The following is a 15,814-nucleotide window of genomic DNA, read 5'->3' on the forward strand; positions in this document are numbered from 1 at the left end:
CCGTGTGTGCCGTTTTCTGTGTGTATCTCTGTGAGTATTTCTCTGTGAGTATTTCTCTGTGAGCATATTTCTCTGAGTGTATTTTTTCAATCAGTCATTCCTTTTTGTCCTTCATTTCTGTTAGATTTTTTTTTCCTGAAAAAAGGTGAACGACACGCACATCCAAAATTAGAGGTGTGCTGGATCCCAAAAAAGTAGAACGTGAGAAAAAATAAAGGAAGGTCCGCACAACCAGTGAGCTCCAAAACCATTTAATTGTGACGTTTCGGGCCAAGGCCCTTCATCAGACTGACTCTAGATTTTTTTTTTCCTGTATTTCTGCTAGATTCTGTTTGTCTTTTCCCTGTTTGTCCTTCAGCTCTGCTTCTTGCAGTTCATGTTCTTCAGTTCCATTTTATCTTTCTCATCAGTTCAGTTCTGTAGATTGTCCCTCTGCCTGTCCGTGTCTCTGTGTCTGTCTGTCCGTGTTTCTCTGCTTGGCCTAGTTCCCTTTTCCTTGGTACTACCTGGAGGCTAGTACGCCGTCTGGTAGTCTCCCCTCCTTGAAGTCCGGTTCCGGCCGCGCAGCGTTTTTGAAGTCTGTTTCTGTCTGTTCGCGCAGCATTCCTGAAGTCCGGTTCCGTCCATCCGCGCAGCGTTCCTGTTTCCCCGTCTCGGCCTTGCTCTTTGTGTTTCCACGTCTCAGTCTCCCTCTCCGTAGCCTTGTCTGTCCAGTCTCAGAGTCCGTAGCCTTGTCTGTCCAGTCTCAGAGTCCGTAGCCTTGTCTGTCCAGTCTCAGAGTCCGTAGCCTTGTCTGTCCAGTCTCAGAGTCCGTAGTCCTGTCTGTCCAGTCTCAGAGTCCGTAGTCCTGTCTGTCCAGTCTCAGAGTCCGTAGTCCTGTCAGCTCAGTCTGTCAGCCTGAGTCATGGGTCCAGCCATAGTCCAATTCCAGTCGATGTCTGTTATCCAGTCATTGTCCGGTCTGTCTTGTCTCAGTTAGAGTCACTAGTCCAGCCATATTCAGTTCCAGTCAATGTCCTAAATCCAGCAAGAGTCCTGTCTGCCACAGCCCTGGAGGTCCACGAACCAAGGGATTTTTCTATGTCCTGTTTCGGAGGGTTTCTCACCTCCTGGTTGGGAGGTTTCTCCATGGTCCGGTCCGGGGGGTTACGTCATCCTGGTCTGGAGGTTTTCCACGTCCTGGTCCGGAGGTCTGCCCTGAGGTGCTTCGGCCATCTTCCCGGAGGCTCTTCACGCCATTTCACCGGGAGGTGCATCAGCCTGTTCGCCCTGAGGTTCTTCAGCCAGTCTGCCCAGAGGCTCTTCACGCCGTCCCACCGGGAGGTGCTTCAGCCTGTCTGCCCTGTGGTTCTTCATGCCCCTTTGCCAGGATCCCCTCTACATTCCAGGATGCCCTGGTTTCCGTGGGGGCTTTTTCACATCTCTGGGGACGTCAGGATGCCGTCCCTTGAGGGGGGGGTCCTGTCAGGATCTGTGCCTGTGTGACTCTCAGCTCCTCCCTTTTGGTCATGGATCTGTGCCTGTGTGACTCTCAGCTCCTCCCTCTTGGTCATGGTCTGTGACCCTCAGCTCCTCCTTCTCATAATCATCATCATCAGACTCACCTGCTGGCGCTGCGTGGCTGCAGCTAATTATCTCCAGCCTATTTTAGGCTTTGGTTTGCAGCCTTGCAGCTCTGGTCCATTTCTCTCCTTTCATCTCCATAACCCGGACATTTATCCATCTTCTCTACGGACTCTGTCTCAGGTTTTGTGTGTTTTTTTTTTTTTTTTTTCCTATGGACTCTTATTTAGCTCTTGTGTTAGGTTTTCTGTTGTGTTGTTTTAATTTTTGTTTAATAAACTTTTATTTTTTTTTCTCTTCAGTACTGTGCACTTGAGTCCTCTCTTTCCCCCCCGTTGTGACACAGAGCACTGCAGAAACCATTCTTCAGGTGTTTTCACACTTTAGTTGAAACAACAGTACAAATGTTTGTTTTCATATCCAACTAATTCTGTAAAGCCCTCCTTTTTATGTTTTGTTTTGAATGCTTTTATGTTATATACCTGTTGTGAAGCATATTGAGTCTGCATTGTGCATGAAATGTGCTCTATAAATAAATAATAATAATACATCGGTTTTATATTGCGCTTTTCTAAGTACTCAAAGACGCTTTACAATAAACAGCCAAGGGACAAACATTCATCAAATGGGTAGACAGATACAGAGTTAATACTAAATGAGAATCAAATAACAAATACAGAGACAAATACGGACAAAAGAAAACACACAAGAGAAGGTGTGGATGAGGTGGAACAGGCAGTCAGTTTTCGAATGATGATCTGAAGAGGCGGGATTTGAGTTGGCTTTTGAATGAGGTGAGTGTGTCGGAGTTCCGGATGTGAATGGGTAGGGAGTTCCAGAGGGTTGGGGCGGTGATGGCAAAAGCCCTGTCACCCAGGATACGGAACTTAGTCTTGGTGATGGGGGTGAGAAGGTTAGCATCTGCAGAGCGGAGGCAGCGAGTAGGGGAGTGGCGATGCAGTAGATCAGTCAGGTAAGAGGGGGAAAGGTTGTGTAGGGCTTTGTAGGTGATGAGGAGGATCTGGAAGTTAATGCGCTGTTGAACGGGGATACCGTGAAGTTGACGGAGGATGGGTGTGACGTGATCTCTGGAGCGGGAGTGGGTGAGTAACCGGGCGGCTGAGTTCTGAACATACTGTAATTTTTGGAGGGCAGTGGAAGGAAGGCCATAAAGAATGCTATTTCAATAATCTAGTCTGGAAGGGATGAAGGCGTGGATGAGTGTTTGGGCAGCTGAGGGGAAAGGGTGGGGCGGAGGTGTGCAATGTTGTGAAGATGAAAGAAGGATGTTTTGGTGACATGATTGATGTGTGATTTGAAGGAGAGGGTGGGGTCCATGATGATGCCGAGGTTTCGGCCAGGGGAGAGGGGGTGACTGAGTGACCATCTATGGAGGGTGAGAAGTTCTGGGAGGAGGGGAGAAGAGACTTTGGTCCAAAAATGATGATTTCAGTTTTATCGCTGTCGAGTTTGAGAAAGTTGTTGGTCATCCAGGTTTTTACGTCAGTGAGGCAGTTGGTGATGGTGGACAGAATGGCGGGGGTGGTGGCTTTAGTGGAGATGTACAGCTGGGTGTCGTCAGCATAACAGTGAAAGTGGAGACCGTGGTGACGGATGATATGACCGAGCGGAAGTATGTACAAGATGAAGAGAATGGGGCCAAGCACAGAGCCTTGAGGGACACCGTGTGATACAGGGGTGGTGTGTGATTTGTGGTTGTTGATGGAGATATAGTGAAATCTGTCGGACAGGTAAGAGGTGAACCAGGAGAGGGCAGAGTCAATTCAAGTTGAATTGAACTGAATAAACCCTGTCCACACTGGTACCCCCCCACAATTATTAAAGTACAATTCTACCAACATATAGAGGTGTATTAAATGAGGGAAAGAACATTCAAAATCTGCTTTTCATTTTCTTTTATTTTTCTAGAATTTCCACAGATCTGTTTATTCATTTGCTTTTGTAATAAATTTGTTGAGTTGTAAAGAGACTTTCTGGACACCCTGTAGAATCTGTGTCTTAGAACAAATCATACTGATAAGAAGTGAAACCTAATTTTTGTTCATTGGCACATCATTGTGTAGCAGCTGCAGCCGTTGTCAAAGCTGTTTTCTCTGGTACCGGTAAAAATAAACTGGACCTTGTTACCATGTTTATTTACTGTCTTTCCCCCGTCCCATGAAACATTTGATTAATTTGGCTTTTTGAGAAAAGACATTGAATCAAGGGGAAAATGTACAAATTTATCATCTGATTAAAAACAGAACCAACCAACAGTGAGTTGTCATGTGTAATTCTGCTCCAGTGGGTTTTTAGAAATGGGGTTTTGGTTGGATCCTTCACATAAGGTCTGAGAGAAACAAAGAAATAAGCCTCACTAGAATCAACTCATGCAAACTATTCTACTGAAGAATGAGATCCAGTGAAGCTCAGAGAAATATTATTTATCAATTACAGCTTGGAAGTTTAGTGTGACTAGTGTAACTACGTTGCCTACTGTTAAAGCTGATATTTCAGGCTGATGTTGACCAACTTGTCTTAAAAAAGCTGTTTCTGCAGCACTCTCTTTGAACTCTTACTTTGAACAGTTCCAGATAACATCCCACAGCTCCGTGAAGTCCTTGAAGAGGAGTGGAAGAACATTCCACAGGCCACAACTGACACCCTCATCAACTTGAAGCGAAGATGATGTGTCTCTACGGGAATCCAATGGTGGACACACAAGATACTGAGTGATGATTTTTTTCAACTGTCCACAATGTCCACATGAATGTCCCTGAATGCCACACGCCACCATCGTGTTCAAACGGTCACTAATCTGTATCACACTGATCAACAAATAAATTGCGTGTGATTTAATATATTGTACAACACCTAAATGTAAAGTGTCACATGGGGTGTTTATATCTTTGTTCAGTATGAATAAAATTTGACTCAATAATAATAATAATAATAATAATAATAATAATAATAATAATAATAATAATAATGATGATGATGACAATAATAATAATAATAATATGATTTGATGGGACACCAGGAAAATAGACAGACGAGAAAGCCAGCAGCGAGACCAAATGAAGAGGGAAGGCGGTTTATAACAAACAGACGAAGCCCAGATGTAACGAGTCTTTGGTTCTTCCAGACCTCTTCCTGTCAGCGTTTCCCAGTCCAGTTTCTGAGTGCTTTGGATGGTGAAGGAAACTGGACTTACTGACACCTGGACTTTCTTGGACATTTCTCTGTAGGACAGACCTACATTTTTCAGTGTTCTGATGCTCTGTCTCTCTTCTATGGTTAATTGCCTTTTCCTCTTTTCCATTTTTATAGTAACACACTACTGTCTGCAGTCCAACACTGTCCAAATAATGCTCACAGCGGTATGGTACCAAAGTGTGTTCCACACTCCTTTTCTGCAGACACAGGGGGTTGGAAGGAATTCACAAACGTTGGGACACCTGGAGGAACTGGTAGCACCAACTTTCTAGTCTTGATCAACCTCCATTGCAGCAGAACTGTTTTAAGTTGTTAACCCATTTCTTGTTCGCCTTTTTGTATAATTCTGAAATGTACATTATTTTCAGTTTTGTTAACCTTACCTTTTTTTTTTAACCACTGGCTGTTTACCGCTTACCTTTGTACCATTTCAAGCTGCTCATTGGACTGGAACCGCTGGAATTTCAATACGAAATTGGAAAAATTGGGGTGTTCTAAAACTTTTGACCGGTAGTGTACATACGTACAAATGTATACCGGCTAAGACGGTAATCAAACCCATCCTTCTTTGTTTTCAGTAAGTGCTAGCTATGCACACATTAGAGACCAGCTCTATCGCAAACAATTTCCTTAGGAAAAATAAAGAAAAGGGGAAAAACTCCTCCAAATGGAAATGTATCCAAATACAGGAGGACAGCCCAGATCTGCTCCACAGAACAGTTCTGCTCAGAAACGCTGCCCAGCCGGAGCAGGTGTAACAGTCTGAGCCTGGACTTTACTGTGGTGTCCTGTGCATGGTCACTTGGGTGGAGACGGCCAAATGGGCAGAGGGTGAGCCTCTGTGTTGAACACATACTTATCTAGACTGAGCAGCTCCGCGTCATCAGAGAACAGCAGATACAAGTACTTCAGTTGTCCCTGGGCCCAGGGTTCACAGGGTCCCGGACGTTATTTATGGACGTGTAGCCGCCATCAGGAACCTACAGCACAGGAAGGGTGAGGTCAGAGGTCACGCTGCATCCAAACTATGCACCTGGGATTCCACAGTTCATGTGCAAAAAGTAGGACCAGTGTCCCTGCATCACACCAGCATGTTCTATCAAGGATCAATCCCAGCTGAATGTGTGAGGTTGTCAGGTTCTGTTCTATGTTCCAGTCCTGTGGTCTGGATGCAGATCAATCTAACATAGAAGTGGGCGGGACTTTAACTGGAGGAGAACTCAAGTAATTTGATCAAAGTCCATATATGACTTCAATCAGTGATCAGTAGGAACTATATTGATATCTGTAACCATTTACATGTTATAAACCATCAAAATATGGACCATTAGAAGGAAAGGCATAATTTTAATATTTTGAAAATTTGTAAAAAAAAAAAAAAAAAAAAAAAAAAAAAGTCAAAATCGTGAACAAACTTTGTAGACATACAATTTACAATGAATCTGACCAGTAATTTAGGAAAAGACTGTTAAAACATGGACATTGGTGACCTTGACTTTGACCCCTCAAGGTCACTCAAGGCCAAAGGTCATGAATCCAAATAAAAGTCCATATATGACTTCCTACCAGTGCTCAATAGTGAGTATATTGATATATATTACAATATACATGATATAAACCATCAAAATATGGACCATTTTAAGTAAAAGCACATTCTTAATAATTCAAAAATTCGTTAAAAATTCAAAAATAAAATTCATCAGGACTGTGAACAAACTTTGTAGATACTGTCCCAAGGAGGCTACATACACAGTTTAAATGAATCTGACCAGTAGTTTCAGAGACGATTGTTAAAACATAGACATTGGTGACCTTGAGTGAGACACTTCAAGGTCACTCAAGGTCAAAGGTCATGGACCCAAATGAAAGTCCATATCAGTGCTCAATAGTCATTCATATCTCTAACCATTTACATGTTATAAACGATCAAAATATGGTCCATTATAAGTAAAAGCTAATTTTTTATATTTCAAAAATTCATTAAAAATTCCAAAATTAAAATTTGTCAGAACTGTGAACAAACTTTGTCGACATTGCCCCAAGGAAGCGACATATAAAATTTTAAATGAATCCAACCAGTAGTTTTTTAGAAGATGTTTGAAGAAATTACTAATGAAGATGTCAACGGACACAGCCTTCACAAACTTCACATAAATCAAGGGTTTTCAAGGACTTCCCAGACTCACTGGCCTCCGGTGACTGTTCTGCCTAAAACAGGGTTAATAACAGCAGAAATCTTTACATACATTCAGGGCCTGTAATCAGTCTGAGCACTAGATGCCAAACATCATTCAACAGAACTAAAGAAAAAAGGAAGACTGTTTAGAGCGACTGAGGTGACCATAAACAACTCATTCTAAGGCAACGGAAACCCAATCAGGTTTATTACACACCAATGAAAACATAATTATGGCTATTGAATTCCATTTCTGTGACTAGAACCCTGAATACACTGCATGTTCTGCCTTGGTGCACTTGTTGAAGCTCTGCAGTATCTCCACTGTAAGACTGGATAAGTTGAGTTTACTTCAGACATTTGAGGAAACCAGTTGCCCTAAAAAAATTCAGTAATGAGTAATGAAAACTTGAGTGTATTAAACTTAAATGCTTAAGTTGAATGGAATTGCTATTTTAAGTCCAACACACTAAATGCCAAGTTAATTTAACTTAAAATTTTTTGTAATGTCAATTGTTTTGTATGATCATTAGACTGAATATCATCATTTCATTGGACTCAATTCCAAACTGATTTAAATTAAAATCTTTTCCAATATAAACTGCTTTGCATAATTATTCAACTTAATATATTGTAGCGTGGACGGAAGTTAGGCAGGAAGTTAGCTCGATTAGTGATGTGACGTTCATGAACGAATTGAATCTTTTGAACGGCTCTTTGAAATGAACGATGGGAACTGAGTCTTTGTAAAGAGCCGTTCATTTTTATTTTTTTTTTAAGGAGGGAGTGTCCGATTGCCTGTCAATTTAGCGTCACTGGGGAGGCATTGGGCAGGAGGAGAATATTCGAGCAGGAAAAAAAGAGCGCTTGCTTGTGTCTCATGGCAAGAAGTTAGCAAAAAACACAACAGTTTGAAGCGTGAGGTGAGCATACTTACCTTTACCTTTATCGTCATCACTCAATTATCCATATAGTTATGATAGTGTTTAGTATACTGTTCTATAGATGTTCTAGTTCAGTTATCTGTGCTTGTGTCTCCCCCTACCTCCCCCCTCTCCACCCTCTTCCCCAGTCTCTCTCTATCGCTCTTTCTTTTCTCCTCCTTTACTTTCTCTCTTTAACCCCAACTGGTCCAGGCAGACGGCCATCCTTCAGGAGTCTGGGTCTGCTCCAGGTTTCTGCTGTTAAAGGAAAGTTTTTCCTTCCACTGTCACCAGTCAGAAGTGTTTGCTCCTGGAGGATTCTGTTGGGTTTCTGTAAATTGGCTTAAAATTTGATTTGATTTGATCTATCTCCCCTTTATGTGAAGCACTTTGTAACATGTTGTTTTAAAAAGTGTTATATAAATAAAGCTTTACTGACTTACTTACTTACTTACATACTGGAGGAGGAGGAGCTGGAAGACTGGAGGAGGAGGAGCTGGAGGAGGAGGAGCTGGAAGACTGGAGGAGGAGGAGCTGGAAGACTGGAGGAGGAGGAGCTGGAAGACTGGAGGAGGAGGAGCTGGAAGACTGGAGGAGGCGGAGCTGGAAGACTGGAAGAGGAGGAGCTGGAAGACTGGAGGAGGAGGAGCTGGAAGACTGGAGGAGGCGGAGCTGGAAGACTGGAGGAGGAGGAGCTGGAAGACTGGAGCAGGAGGAGCTGGAAGACTGGAGGAGGCGGAGCTGGAAGACTGGAAGAGGAGGAGCTGGAAGACTGGAGGAGGAGGAGCTGGAAGACTGGAGGAGGCGGAGCTGGAAGACTGGAGGAGGAGGAGCTGGAAGACTGGAGGAGGAGGAGCTGGAAGACTGGAAGAGGAGGAGCTGGAAGACTGGAGGAGGAGGAGCTGGAAGACTGGAGGAGGCGGAGCTGGAAGACTGGAGGAGGAGGAGCTGGAAGACTGGAGCAGGAGGAGCTGGAAGACTGGAGGAGGAGGAGCTGGAAGACTGGAAGAGGAGGAGCTGGAAGACTGGAGGAGGAGGAGCTGGAAGACTGGAGGAGGCGGAGCTGGAAGACTGGAGGAGGAGGAGCTGGAAGACTGGAGGAGGAGGAGCTGGAAGACTGGAGGAGGCGGAGCTGGAAGACTGGTCGAAACCGGAGAAAAATTTGAGAGTGAGTGAGTGACCACCTGTGAGTAATGAGCCAAAGAAAAAGGAGTCGTATTTGGATGTACTTTTCAGACAGAAAAGATGGGCATGCAACTTGAGAATTGCACTATAGTTCAGGTATTTAAGTAATTGTAGTGATTAATCACTGTTGTGTTTTGTGCAATTTTTTTCGTATGTTTACACACATTTATTGCTCTTGTTTTGAGGAGAATAAAATGTTATTTCATGAGAAAACATTTTATTTTCTTCTTCATTTTTAGGCTACAGACTAGTCCACATAAAGTACCGTGATGTTTTTGGTCTAATTCCAGCATTTGTCTAATGTCACCTCTCATGTCATGGATTTAACCCACACATTTGAACTAACTCTTCTTTTTTACGGTAAGATAATATTTACTGCTGCGCCAATTAAACACCTTTAAAATGTAATGTCAATCATCACATGTAGCCTATTTAGTCATTAAAACATTAGTGTTTCAAAATAATGCAAAAAATATAAAAGAGCCAGTCTGTTGAACGGCTCTTTTCAGTGAACGACTCCTGATTGAACGACTCCCTTCAAAGAACCAAAAGTCCCATCACTAAGCTCAATGTAATTTACCAATACAGGAAGTGCTTTTCATTTGGCAAGGTATAAAGATTCACATTATAGAAGAACAAACATAAATGAACAGTAAATCCATAGTTCTTCCTCTGGCTCTGACTCCTGGTGCAGCTGTACAAAAATACAAAAAACAAACACAAAAAGGCCAATAAACACTGACACACACACATTTAGTCCAAATGAACACTAACACCACAACCCACTGAACCCCTGCACAGAAAAAGAACACATTTACAACAACATGCCCAATACCCACAATGCAATGCACAGATAAAAAGGTGTGGTCAGGACTAAAACTGAGTGATTTAAATCCATTCAACTGAAACTTTTCTGAACTTTCAACTATGTCTACAAATTAGTAGAATATACTGAACATTTTATAGTAATGGAATAAAACTGAAATCATTTAAGTACACTGTAATTAAGGCATTTTAGTAAATACAAAGTCCAGGCTTACAGTGTCCCATCCCCAGTCTCTGTGCTTGGCGTCTTTAGTGAATCTGTACATGTAGAAGAGACTTTCCACCGTCTCTGGCCTCAGCAGGTTGTGTTTGTCTGCAGGCTGAAGGATCAACACCACACGACTCAGTGCAAACAGAACAACTGATCATAATAATCAAACCAACTGCTGAGGTTGAGGATAATTTTATGCCTCCTTTCTTACACTTGGAGTAAAATATAGAAGAAATAAAATGTGCTCAAATATGTTTCAAAGCATTTGGTGAGATTAGTCACGGCTTAAGGAAAGCAGATTTCTGGAAAACCTCTCGAGGCTAAACGTGTCAGATTTTTAGAGTCTTTTTTTTTTGGGGGGGGGGGGCAGACTTTATGCCTCAGGCTCCATTTTTAGAATTCAGCTGAGACAGGTAGGAGAGATTTGTCAACAGCTGAATCCAACTAATAAAATGAACAAATACAAAGCGAATTCATTACAATAAAAGACTTCAGGAACAGCGTAGTGACTGATAAACTATATGGACAAAAGTATGTGGACACGTTGAATTCAGGTGTTTCTTTTCTAACAGGGGTCTGGGATACAAAACAATAATGAGAAATGTCAGAATATAGTTTTATATTATGGGATAAATATCATTGCATTGGTTAGTTTGGTTTAAATGGTTATTTTTGCTTCCAAAATGCCTCAAAGATGGTTTTTACTTAATTTCTTACTTTTTTTTTTATCCATGACTATGATTTTAAATGTTCTATCTCTAAATTTCTAAAACATTTTCAATGTTCTAACTGTAAATAATAATTTTCTACCACAACTAATCATCTACTTTCTTCACATCTCACTGAGGAAGAAAAATCTCCAATTAAACTGTAAGGAAATATTGATGTTTATATCTAATTTTTATTCATTTTTGTTGATTATTTTGTTCACTGTCCTTGAATTCATTGATTAATTTGTTTATTTGTTGATTATTTTGTTCACTTTGTTGATTATTTTGTTCATTTTTACTAAATTTGTTGATTATGCTGTTCATTTTTACTCTTTTTGTTGATTATTTTGTTCATTTTGTTAATTATTTTGTTCATTTCTACTCATTTTGTTGATTATTTTGTTCACTGTCCTTGAATTCATTGATTAATTTGTTTATTTGTTGATTATTTGTTCATTTTGTTGATTATTTTGTTCATTTCTACTAAATTTGTTGATTATGCTGTTCATTTTGTAGATTATTCATCATGAACAGGACACCTTACAGTTGTAGACATGATGTGTCCTGATATTTATGTCCATACAGTTTATAAACATCAGTATTTTCTTAAAGTTTAATTGGAGATTTTTCTTCCTCAGTGAGATGTGAAGAAAGTAGATGGATAGTTGCGGTAGAAAATTATTATTTACAGTCAGAACATGAAAAATATTTTAGAAATTTAGAGGAAGAAAATTTAAAACCAGTCATGGCTAAAAAAAAAAAAAAAGTAAGAAATTAAGTAAAAACCATCTCTGCTGCATTTTGGAAGCAAAGATAATTTAACCCAAACTAACCAATGCAATGATATTTATCCCAATATAAAACTATATTATGACATTTGTCATTATTGTTTTGTATCCCAGACCCATGTTAGAAAAGAAACACCTGTCCCAATACTTTTGTCCATACAGTGTATATTCATCTGGTAATTATGACAGTAATACATTGAAGCCTCCTATATGACTTCCATTAATTTTCCTCCTGGAATAAAAAGTTTGTGTCTCTTCAGATGTTTTCCACTTTGACCTGAGGTTAATGAAGGCAGCAGAGCAGACATCAGCTAAAATATTGGACATGTTGATAAAATCAGGGCTGCTAATGAAAAACGCGCTGTGGGTTACAGAGGTTCTGACAAATTTAGACGAGTAGATTAAAACTTTTTTCCATCCTCATACATCATTTAGTGCTCCCTTAAGAACCAGGACTTGGCTCTGACTTCTTCATGTTAATTTGACTTGCCTCGAGTTATTGATTGTGCATTCCCAGCCTGAGTCATCAGTTTAACATACGCTGGAGCTCACCATGAAAATCAACAACACTTAAATAATTCAGTTTTCCCCTTTTCTGACCCCGGGTTGATTTATTTAGTTAGTATTTCAATTACTCATACCGCAAAAGTCAACCCACCAGACTGTGTGAGCTCCAACCAGAGGTGAGGAGCAGGTCAGAATGGATCATTAACCCTTTAAGGCAGGGGTGTCACACTCATTTTAGTTCAGGGGCCACATTCAGCCTAATATGATATGAAGTGGGCTGGACCAGTAAAATCATATAAATAATAGGATAAGAACTTATAAATAATGTCAACTTTAAAGTTTTTTTCTATGTTTTTGAGAGAAAAAAAGTCAAATTCTGTAATGAAAATGTTTACATCCACGAACCGTACTAGAACATAACATGAACAAGTATGAACCTGAAAATTCTTACGAAAAATCAGTGCAATTTTAACAATATTACGCCTTATTTTATCATTTTTACATGTGCATTACAACTTACAGATCACAGTGGATCTACAAATACACAAAACGTTTAGTCAGCGGCAGAATATTGTTAAAATTCCATATATTTCTCTTAAGAAATTTCAGGTTATTCACATTTTTTGCAAAAGGCTAGTCTGTAAATGTAAACATTTTTGTGTAATTTTACTTTTTTTTTTACACTACAACAAAGAGAAAAATTTGTAGTATTCATTATTTATAGGTTATTATGACAGTATTTTACTGGTCTGATCCACTTGAGACTGAATTGACCTAAAATGATTCTAACATCCTTGATTGTTCATATCTTCAGTGTAATTTTTGCAATTCACAAATTCATCCCAGGGGCCAAATTGGACACTTTGGTGGGCTGGTTTTGGCCCCCAGGCCACATGTTTGACACCTGTGTTTTAAGGACTATCCTTATAACAGCCTACCTAGATTTACTTATTTTGTTTTTGCAGTAAAAGAGCCAGAAAATGTCTTTTTTGCCAATTCTTTTGCACCACTTTTTTAAAGGAAGAACTTAACTTTCAATATCTGACCATTAATTATCATTTATGTGGAATAAATGTTTAAAACAGTGTGTTATAGCAAAAAACGAAAAACACGGACTTGAATTTGTTACTATGAATATTATGACAACTGTAAATGTTCATAACAAAACTTTATGAGATTATAGAAAAAAACTTTCAACTATTTTCCATGTGCTCAAACATTTTAGTTTGCCTAGATCATTGTGTGTCCATGTTCTTCTTATTTTTAGTTCTTTCTCACCATTTTGATCCTGTGCGATAGTCTGTGTTCACTCTCTGTCTAGTTGTAGACAGAGCCGCTCATTTCACTGACAAAAGCATCCATCATCTGATTCAAATACAGACACTGCTTCTGTTTATGCCCTGGCTAGCTCTCTGCCTATATATTTACATATCTATCTCCAAATATACAAATATTTATATGATATTTACAGCTAAAATACAACTATCAATGAACTATACAGACCGGAAAAATACAGATAAAACAGTGAAAAAATGATCAAAACTCAACAAAAACACAGCAAAACAGTAGTAGAACTCTCCAAAACAGCAATGTCACAATTATATACAAATATTTATAAAAAATATACGGCAAAAAAACACTAAAACCTCACTAAAACGCTGCTAAAAGTTATAAAAATCTTCCATCTCTCTCTCACCGACTGCACTCTGCTGCTGTCTGCTCCGCCCACGTCCACCCCTCCCCCTCAGCCAATCCAGACCTCTACCCTAATGTGTTATATATCAACGGAAAGCTCTGAATCTCAGCTTTCAGATGCCGTTTGAATTTTGTCAATAGTATAAATGATTCTGGAGTTAACTGAATGATGGTGAAAGCAGAAATGTGGCACTGGGGACACAACAGTCTAAAAAGGGTGAAATGGAAAAATCAAAGCATCATGGAGGATCTGACCTTGACGATGACATCACGGCCATCGCTGAGCTGCAGACTTGAAGTGTGCGATCTCCGGACTCAGCCCTGTCTCCATCTATCTGTACATCTGATGACAGGTCTCCATCAGTTCCACAGCCAGGTCCATGTGGTCCCCGGGAAGTCCGTTATGGGCCCCCCAGAGCCAGGGTCCCTGGCAGGTAGCACACCAGGTGGTCCTGCAGGAGGGCGAGGGACAATCATTAACCCTGTATCATGTGAATTATGTGCAATAATCCTCTGTTCTTCAATAACAATACAATATTTATCCAAACATAAATGTACTATTTTTATATAGACTCGATTTCATAGATATACTGTTCATGTTTGTGTTTTCTGTTTTTTTTTTCTCTTTTCGTGATTTTTGTCTATTGTCATCTATCAGTTTTTTGGGTTATTTTTCCCCTCGTGGCTATTGTCTTTTTCTTTTGTTTTGTTTTTTTTACCTAATGTTTTTTAAATTTTATTTCTAGTGACTTGTAGTTTCTTGTTGTTGTGATTTTGTTCGTAAAAATAAAACCATTTATTAAATTCTGCTTATAAATAACACTGGTCTACAATTTTTTAGAAATGATTTGCTTCAGACATCAAATGTGCTAAATGTTACGTATTTTAATAAAATTAATTGGAAAATAAATGACAAAAGTGCCAGTTTGCTCATGTTTTCAAGGTATATGATTAAGTGTTATTACACATATATATTGGTTTATGTACATTTATGTAATAGTTTTACAGGGTGGGGAAGCAAAACTTACAATATTTTGAGGCAGGGATTGAAAGACAGTGTATGACCAATTAGTTTATTGAAAGCCATGAGAATTTATTTGCCACAAGAAAATTTACATAATAGAAAATGTTTTTATTCTATGTGTCCTCCTTCTTTCTCAATAACTGCCTTCACACGCTTCCTGAAACTTGTGCAAGTGTTCCTCAAATATTGGGGTGACAACTTCTCCCATTCTTCTTTAATAGTATCTTCCAGACTTTCTGGTAATAGTTTTGCTCATAGTCATTCTCTTCTTTCCATTATAAACAGTCTTTATGGACACTCCAACCATTTTTGAAATCTCCTTTGGTGTGACGAGTGCATTCAGCAAATCACACACTCTTTGACGTTTGCTTTCCTGATTACTCATATGGGCAAAAGTTTCTGAAAAGGTATGGATAATAGTGTTAGGTATGATTATGACATCAATATATGTTTGGTTTCAAAACATTTGACGTAGTGCCTGCTGAGAAAAAACAACTAAATGTTCATTGTAAATTTTGCTTCCCCACCCTGTATAAATCTTCCACTAAATAGAAGCTGTAAAGTGAATGTATTCTAATGTGCAGACAGTGTTTTGAAGTAGATCTTGTAGCTCTGAGACAAATATTCCTTTTGAGTCAAACCCATTCTCTCGTTAATTCTTGAATTTCACATTTTGACCCGAGGCTGTATCTTGGAAACTTCAGCCAACCAGCATTTTTGACTTGATTTTTCTTTATCAGTGACTCTCATATGGTAAAATTTCATTACTTTTATTCTGGAAGCATTTTCCTTGTAGACCAGTGTAATGACAACTGCAATGTTTTCTTTTTGTTTTAGTGCAAAAAAACAAACAAAAAAACATGAAATTATGAAAATATGTACATTAACAAACTATCTTTTACATATAAAATGTGAATATACTCAACAAATACAAACAACCTGAAATGTCAAAAGAAAATTAAGTGCAATTTTAACAACAGCGTATGTTTGG

At 39.5% G+C, this 15,814-nt stretch overlaps 1 long non-coding RNA gene across 1 annotated transcript; it reads left to right on the forward strand.

The window, feature by feature from the left end:
• The first annotated feature begins 7,243 nt into the window (after positions 1 to 7,243).
• Positions 7,244 to 10,210, forward strand: LOC115429175 (uncharacterized). Its single transcript, XR_003936734.1, has 3 exons — positions 7,244 to 7,270; positions 7,739 to 7,741; positions 10,106 to 10,210. It is a non-coding gene; the product is annotated as an uncharacterized LOC115429175 (long non-coding RNA).
• Positions 10,211 to 15,814: the final 5,604 nt, after the last annotated feature.

This window comes from Sphaeramia orbicularis, chromosome 12 (genome assembly GCF_902148855.1).
Source record: "Sphaeramia orbicularis chromosome 12, fSphaOr1.1, whole genome shotgun sequence".
NCBI classification, from domain to species: Eukaryota; Metazoa; Chordata; class Actinopteri; order Kurtiformes; family Apogonidae; genus Sphaeramia; species Sphaeramia orbicularis.